Source organism: Lipotes vexillifer, unplaced genomic scaffold, assembly GCF_000442215.2.
Source record: "Lipotes vexillifer unplaced genomic scaffold, Lipotes_vexillifer_v1.1 scaffold451, whole genome shotgun sequence".
In the NCBI taxonomy this organism is placed as follows: Eukaryota; Metazoa; Chordata; class Mammalia; order Artiodactyla; family Lipotidae; genus Lipotes; species Lipotes vexillifer.
In genome coordinates, this window is record NW_006795989.1 from 768,328 (window position 1) to 775,914 (window position 7,587).

Sequence of the window (7,587 nt, forward strand, 5' to 3'; positions counted from 1 at the left end):
TTGACGTCCAAACGGGGACAATAGGTGTCAAGCCGCTGGATCTGGAGCTGGCGACATCGCTGCGAAGAGCCCTTATTGGGTGGGGGTTGGAGGGGTCGGGGCGGCGGGGGTGGGCAAAGGTTTCCGCAAGTGAGGGGTGCGTGAGGGTGGGTCGTGCAGTCCCACCTTCTAGAATTCCTTCTGTATGCAGAGCAAGCAAACTCCCACACCCCGAAAGGTCTGAAGACAAGTTGCCACTTCCCCCACAAAACAATCACCTGGTAACCTAGGAGGTCTCTGTAGAACGCGTTTGAAATGAGCAAGATGGATTTTTTTTTTAAGTCTTAAAACTCTGGACTCGTGAAAAATAATATTCAACTCCCTTAAGATGACATGTACTCAACAGGCCTGAGTATTACGAATCAGACTTTTTTCCTTTTGTTTTAGATTTACCTAAAACTTTTAAGAGAATGTTAAATGAAGCCAAGACATCTTTTTTTTTTTTCTCCAAGAGAATTCTTACAGCCTTGTAATAAGGCTGTGGACGGTGAACGAAAAAGAGGCCAAGTGCTGGAAGAAAATGTATTAAAAGGAATATAATCAGTGGAAAAGTCAGCAACATAATGTTGTATGACAACAGTAAATGACCAATTTATAATTTAAATTTCCTGAAAAGGGGATTTAGAAAAGCATTCTACCAAACCACTGTTCCCTGGGGAATAAAATGAGTAATACTGGTTAGCACAGTGTATCCTGAGGGAGCCTAGAGAAATAGCAGCAGCCTGCAGCCTCAAGATACTCCAGTTAACTGCAGTCTGTTATCTATTCATTCAAATATTCATAGAGTACCTAACTATGTCTTAGGAACTCTGTGATGCTAGGGACTGTGAACAAAACAAAAATTTCTATATTCATGGAGCTTACATTGTAAGTGGGGAGAAAAGTAAATAGTGAAGAGGTAGAGAAAAGAAATAGGGTGGCCAGGAAGAGCCTTACTGAGTGACATTTGAGCCAACACTGAAGGAAGTGAGGAAGAAGGTCACGCACTTATCTTGGAGGAAGAATTTTCCAGGTAGAGGGAAAACCAAGTGCCCAGGATCTGAGATGGGAGTGTGCTTGGTGGGTTCAAGGGACAGCAAGGAAGCCACAGTGGCTAGAGCAGAGTAGGAGATGAGGTCAAAGACATAAAAGAGGGCCAGTCAGGGAAAACCTGATAGGCCATTGTAAGGACTTTGGCTTTTACTGAGTGAAATGGGGAGTCACTGCGCGCATAGTCTTAAGCAGAAGAGTAACATGATCAACCTGTGTCTTAAACCCTCTTGCTGCTATATAAAGAATTTACAGTAAGTGTGTATTAGAAGTGAGAGGGAGGGTGGAGCAAGCGCAGAAGCTGGGAGCCCAATTAGGAGGCTGGCGAAATAATCCAGCCCAGAGATGGTGGTGGCCAAGGTCAGAGTGTTACAGTAAAGGTTGTGACAAGTGGTTGGATGTTTTATACGTTATGATAGTAGAACCTAAAGGATTTGCTAACCAGTTAGTTGTGAGTGAAGTCAGAGTGGACCTGAGGTTATTCAAGACTTAAGCACATGAACTGTGCTTGGCACTAAGCTAAACACTATGCTAAGCCTAGGGCTAAAAAGGGAGATTAGAATCCTTCAGCTCCTAGCAGCAATTAGTGTACTCAGCTTGACCACTAATCACTATCAAAATCTCAGACCTCGGGGCTTTCCCGGTGGCGCAGTGGTTAAGAATCCGCCTGCCAATGCAGAGGACACGGGTTCGATCCCTGGTCCGGGAAGATCCCACATGCCACGGAACAGCTAGGCTCATGTGCCACAACTACTGAGCCTGCGCTCTAGAGCCCACATGCCACAACTACTGAGCCTACGTGCCACAACTACTGAAGCCCACGCGCGCCTAGAGCCCGTGCTCCGCAACAAGAAAAGCCACCGCAATGAGAAGCTCGCACACCACAACCAAGGGTAGCCCCTGCTTGCCGCAACTAGAAAAAGCCTGAGGACAGCGATGAAGACCCAACGCAGCCATAAATAAATAAATAAATAAATAAATAAATAAATAAATTTAAAACAATCTCAGGCCCCACCTCAAATCGACTGAGGTAAATCTGCATTTTAACAAGCTCCTCAGCCAATTTGTATGCCTGGTGAAGTTTGGGGGGAAAAACAATTACTGCTTTATTAGAACTTGATCACTGTCTTTAAGATCAGACATGAACTACACTACCAGACAAATTCTTCCCAAACCTATAGAATCAAAAATTCTGAGGGTAAAACCCAGCAATCTGTGCCCTCTAGGTGATTCTGATGCCAGCTAAAATATGAGAACCAATAACTTGCCAACCTTTGGTGACTCAGGTTTGAGCTGAAGAGGCCTTGTGATTAGGTGTTAAGAAGGAAAGGCCTTTTCTGCCTTTCTTTTGCACATTATGAAATAGTAGTTACTGAAACAAAGATTCTGGCCAGTTAAATTAGGCTTGAAGAAAAGAGAAAGTGCATTGTTGAGAGGGAGCAGGATGACAACACAGATGATGAAGACTCGGGGTTCATCTCACAGCTGACAGTATATCAAGATAGGCTAGGTTATGCTGCAGTAACAATCCTGAAACCTCTGTGCCTTAAAATAGCGATCTGCAAAATATGGTCCCTGGGCCAAGTGGCCCTCTGTCTGCTTTTGTAAATAGTTTGGGGATGGGGGAGATACATCCATTCATGTACATATTTTTTCATGGCCGATTTCATGCCACAGGACAGCAAAGTTGAGTAGTAGTGATAGAGACATTATGATGGGCAAAACCTAAAACACTATCTCACCCTTTACAGAAGAAGTTTGCCAATCCCTGGCTTAAAACAAATGATACACATCCATCATGTTTCAGCAGAGGGCTCTGCTCACAGCACTCAGATTCAGGCTGATGGAAAAACCATATCTCAAGTGTTGCTGATTACTATGCCACGAGAAAAAAGAACTCAAGCGTTTCTCTAGTCAATTAAACACTCCAGACAGGTAGACTTGTGTCTTGTGTGCTGGCACCTTATTAGCCAGGAAGAGTCACATGAACCCATCCAACCAAGAGATGCTATCCTATCAGATGCCTGGAAGGGAACCAGGTGAACCAGAAATACTTGGTGGACATACACAGCTGTTGTGCTCTCACTTCCTACAATATGTTATCCCAATCCCATGTCCTTAGTTTTCTGACATTCTTGTAGTTGTTTATTCAGGTCAACAGGTCCAGGAAGACAACAAATTTAAGGCAAAGCAGTGTCTTTAACTTCTGCCCAGCCCTGTGCCATGGTCCCAGCAAACCAAATTTGTCTATTTCCCATCTGACAAAAAGGCGACTAAAGCTATGTTTATGTGAATTTTTAATACTTTCTCTTTTTGCCTTTTTTTCCCACTACAAAGCCATGTGGTACTTGGGGTCACTGTATCACTGAAGAAATAGGAAAATTAAAGGGTTTTCCCAGCAAACCAGTGGGAGAGCAGAATATGTAAGTGGAAAACACTTTCTCCAAAAACCTTGGTATTAAAGTTATACCCAATATATTGATATTTTAATAACACAAATCTCCCAAGTTGACATTCACTTGTTTGGAGATATTTATAAATTGTCACAACTTGAGGGGAAGGTGCTACTGACATCTAGTGGGTGGAGGCCAAGGATGCTTCTAAACATCCTGCAATGCACAGGACAACACAGAATTATTAAGGCCAAAATGCCAATAATGCTGAGGTTGGGCAACTCTGTTTTATGAGACCAAAAATATGGTCATTTGTTCCAGCACTTCACAAGTAAAAATATTGAGATGACACTGGCAGAAAAAATAATCCTTAGAAAGCGTGACAGGACGTAACACTGAACTGGGAACAGAGAATCATCTTGCATCCTAGCAACTGATGCACAGTCATGATCTCTTTCAGGCAATATATAGTATATATATTCATTTCATCCACTAATACGTACAGTCCACTTCAAACAATAATCGAAGAAAAAGAATTTACTTCAAAGTGACAACTGACTAACAAACTTTAGAAGGAATAAAACTATATATCTCAAAGTTACATACTAGGAGAATATAAGTATATTATAAAGGTACTTTATTCAGGACTGTTTCTACAATTAGGATGTATTGTTCAAGAATAACTTTCACATCTAAAAGAACAACTCCCCCTGCATTAATGGTTTACCCTTCAGGCGTTAATAACATTTTTTTTTAATCTTGAGAGTCTAAGAACTTGATTTAAAGATTTCCTAAGCACTAAGACACTAAATTAAAGACATGAAAAATGTTCCAGAAAGGTGTAGGTCCCGTGTTACTTTTTTTTTTTTAATTGTATAGATTTTCCAGGGAGGGTCGGCTTTGCAAAGGGGAGAGGTCGGCAAGCCCCACCCTAATTCCTCTGGCTTTTTGCAGTGTTTCTCAAAGGAAGCAAGCCCCCACTTTCAGAATCACCTGGGGCACTTGTGAGAATGAAGATGACCAGACTCCACCCCAGATATTGCATCTACAAACCAGAATCTGAGACCTAGGAATATGTGTTTTAAAAATCAAATTCCTCTTTGCACATTCAAGTTTGTGAATAGAAATGGGGCATTTATTTTCACAAAAATAAGTGCCATAAATGTTTAAACAAAAATAGCTCTTTTCATGATGTCCTCTTATCTTTCTTCCCAGGAAGTGCTGTGAGGATCTCTTACAAGGGTATTGTTGGCAATTGCCAGACACATTGAAAAGGGCCACACACTTGAGTTGCTATTCAGAAAGGAGCAATCGGATTCCAAGATGGGAGAGAAAATGTTAAGGCTACAGGCTGGGGAAAGGATCCAGAGTGGTGAATGGACGGTTAGGGTTAAGGGAAAGGAAGGTGACTCAGCAAATCTGTAGCGCCTACTACTGTATATTATACTGAAAAGCTTCTGGCTAAGAAAAAGCAGTATTTAGCGGTGCTAAAACGGGTGCTGTGCCTCAGAATCACCTGGAGGGCTTGTTAACGCCCTGCTCGTGGGCCCTCGCCCCCAGAGTGTCAGACGCCTCGTGCAGATGCGGGACGGGATGATATTTTACATTTCCAGCAAGTCCTCAAGTGATGTTGATGCTGCTGGTCTGGAAACCACGTTTTGAGAAGCACAGGATTAGAGGGATTTATTTATTTTTAACGATTGGAGCAAGGAAAAAAACTATGGGGAGAAGAAATGTTTAAAAGTAATCAGTGATGACAGTAGTATACTAGAATATCATGGTTTATGCTGCTACTTGTTTTGTATTTTCCGCTTCAAGAGGCCAGAAGAGAAAAAATAGATAAGGATATTGGACAGGCTAGTCAAACTTCATTAAGACGTTGTTCCAGAGGACAGTGACGGAAGGAACCAGCCACCTTTCCTCTAGGCTCTTCTTATATAAACCAAATGCCCCTCGAAACCCTGTCCTACTGCAAGATCATATTCCTTGGCATTCTTCTGGTTAGAGCTGGTTACGCTTCCCTTCATGAACACTGGGCTAACATCCACCTAAAGAAGAAAGACACCAGTTCTTTAGGACACCAGGCTGTGTTGATGAGAGAAAAAGGAGAGGTGTTAATGTGACAAGAAATATGTTTGTGCAACATCTTCACAAGAAAAAAAAATACAAATCATAAACGTAGTTTTAAAAAGTTTGGTTTTGGGCTTCCCTGGTGACGCAGTGATTAAAAATCTGCCTGCCAATGCAGGGGACACGGGTTTGAACCCTGGTCCGGGAAGATCCCATATGCCGCGGAGCAACTAAGCTCGTGGGCTACAACTACTGAGCCTGCGCTCTAGAGCCCACGAGCCACAAGTACTGAAGCCCGCGCGCCTAGAGCCTGCGCTCCGCAACAAGAGAAGCCACCACAATGAGAAGCCGGCGCAGTGCAACGAAGACCCAACGCAGTCAAAAATAAATAAATAAATGTATTTTAAAAAAAATAAAAACTTTGGTTTTGGGGGACTTCCATGGTGGTCCAGTGGTTAAGACTTCACTTTTCCACTGGAGGAGGTGCCTGTTCAATCCCTGGTCAGGGAAACTAAGATCCCACATGCCACATGGCTAAAAAAAATAAAAATAAAAATAAATTTCAAAATTTCAGTTTTTTTTGAAATTGCAGGAGTAATATATGCTTACTGCAAATAATTCAAATAAGAAGTATTTAAAAAAGTAAAATTTAACACTTTAAAGTGTTGTATAACAGTTTTACTGAGATATAATTTACATACCATAAAATTCACACTTTAAAAGTATATAGTTCAGTGGTTTTTAGAGTAGTCACAGAGTAATGCAGTCATCGCCATTATCTAATTTTAGTATATTTTTATCACCCCAAAGATAACATACACCCATCATCCATCACTCCCCATTTATCCCTTCTTCCAGCCCCTGGCTACTACTAATCTAATTTCTGTTTCTATGGATTTGCCTATTCTGGACATTCTATATAGATGGAATGTGTCTCACTTTGTGTCTGTCTCACTTATTTCACTTAGCATAATATTTTCAAGATTCACCCATGTTGTAGCACTCCTTTTTATGGCTGAATAATATTCCATTATATGTATATATAACAGTTTATCCACTCATCAGCTGATGGACATTTGGCTTATTTCTACTTTTTGGTTATCGTGAACAATGCTGCTATGAACATTCATGTACAAGTTTTTAAGTGAACAAATTTTCAATTCTCTAGGTATATACCTAGAGTAGAATTTCTGGGTCTTTTGGTAACTCTACCTTATTTTTTTTTTATTTTATCTTTGGCTGCACTGGATCTTTGTTGCTGTGCTTGGGCTTTTCTCTAGTTGTGTCAAGTCGGGGCTACTCTTCATTGTGGTGCATGGGCTTCTCATTGAGGTGGCTTCTCTTGTTGCAGAGCACGGGCTCCAGTCACGTGGGCTTCAGTAGTTGTGGCATGCGGGCTCAGTAGTTGTGGCATGCGGGCTCTAGAGTACAGGCTCAGTAGTTGTGGTGCACGGGCCTGGTTGCTTCACGGCATGTGGGATCTTCCCGGACCAGGGCTCGAACCCGTGTCCCCTGCACTGGCAGGTGGATTCTTAACCACTGTGCCACCAGGGAAGCCCCAGTAACTCAACCTTTAATTTTTTGAGCAACTGCCAAACTGATTTCCAAAGCAGCTACACTATTTTATATTCCTACCAGCAATATACGAAATTTCCATTTTCTCCACATCCTCACCAACACTTGTTTTTATCCATCTTTTTGATTATAGCCATCCTAGTAAATGTGTTTCAGTGAGAAATGGTATCTCATTGTGGGTTTGATTTGTATCACTGGGTATCTTTAAATAAGGATTAGCTTCTTCCCTGCTTTGGATGGCTTAGATTTTGTCAGAAAGCAGGAGGTATACAATTGTATTTCAAGCTCTCTTTTAACTCTGTGGTTAGAATTGTCACAGCTCTGGTGTATACATTCCTGGTCAATGCTATGAAGTATCTAGCTAGTGAGTCCTTGAGAAAATACCAGAAGAATAATACTGGCAGTAGGTGGACACTCAAACATGTCTGATGATTAGGACTTAAACTTAGGCAATATAGATGGTCACTTACCTAAAAAGCTT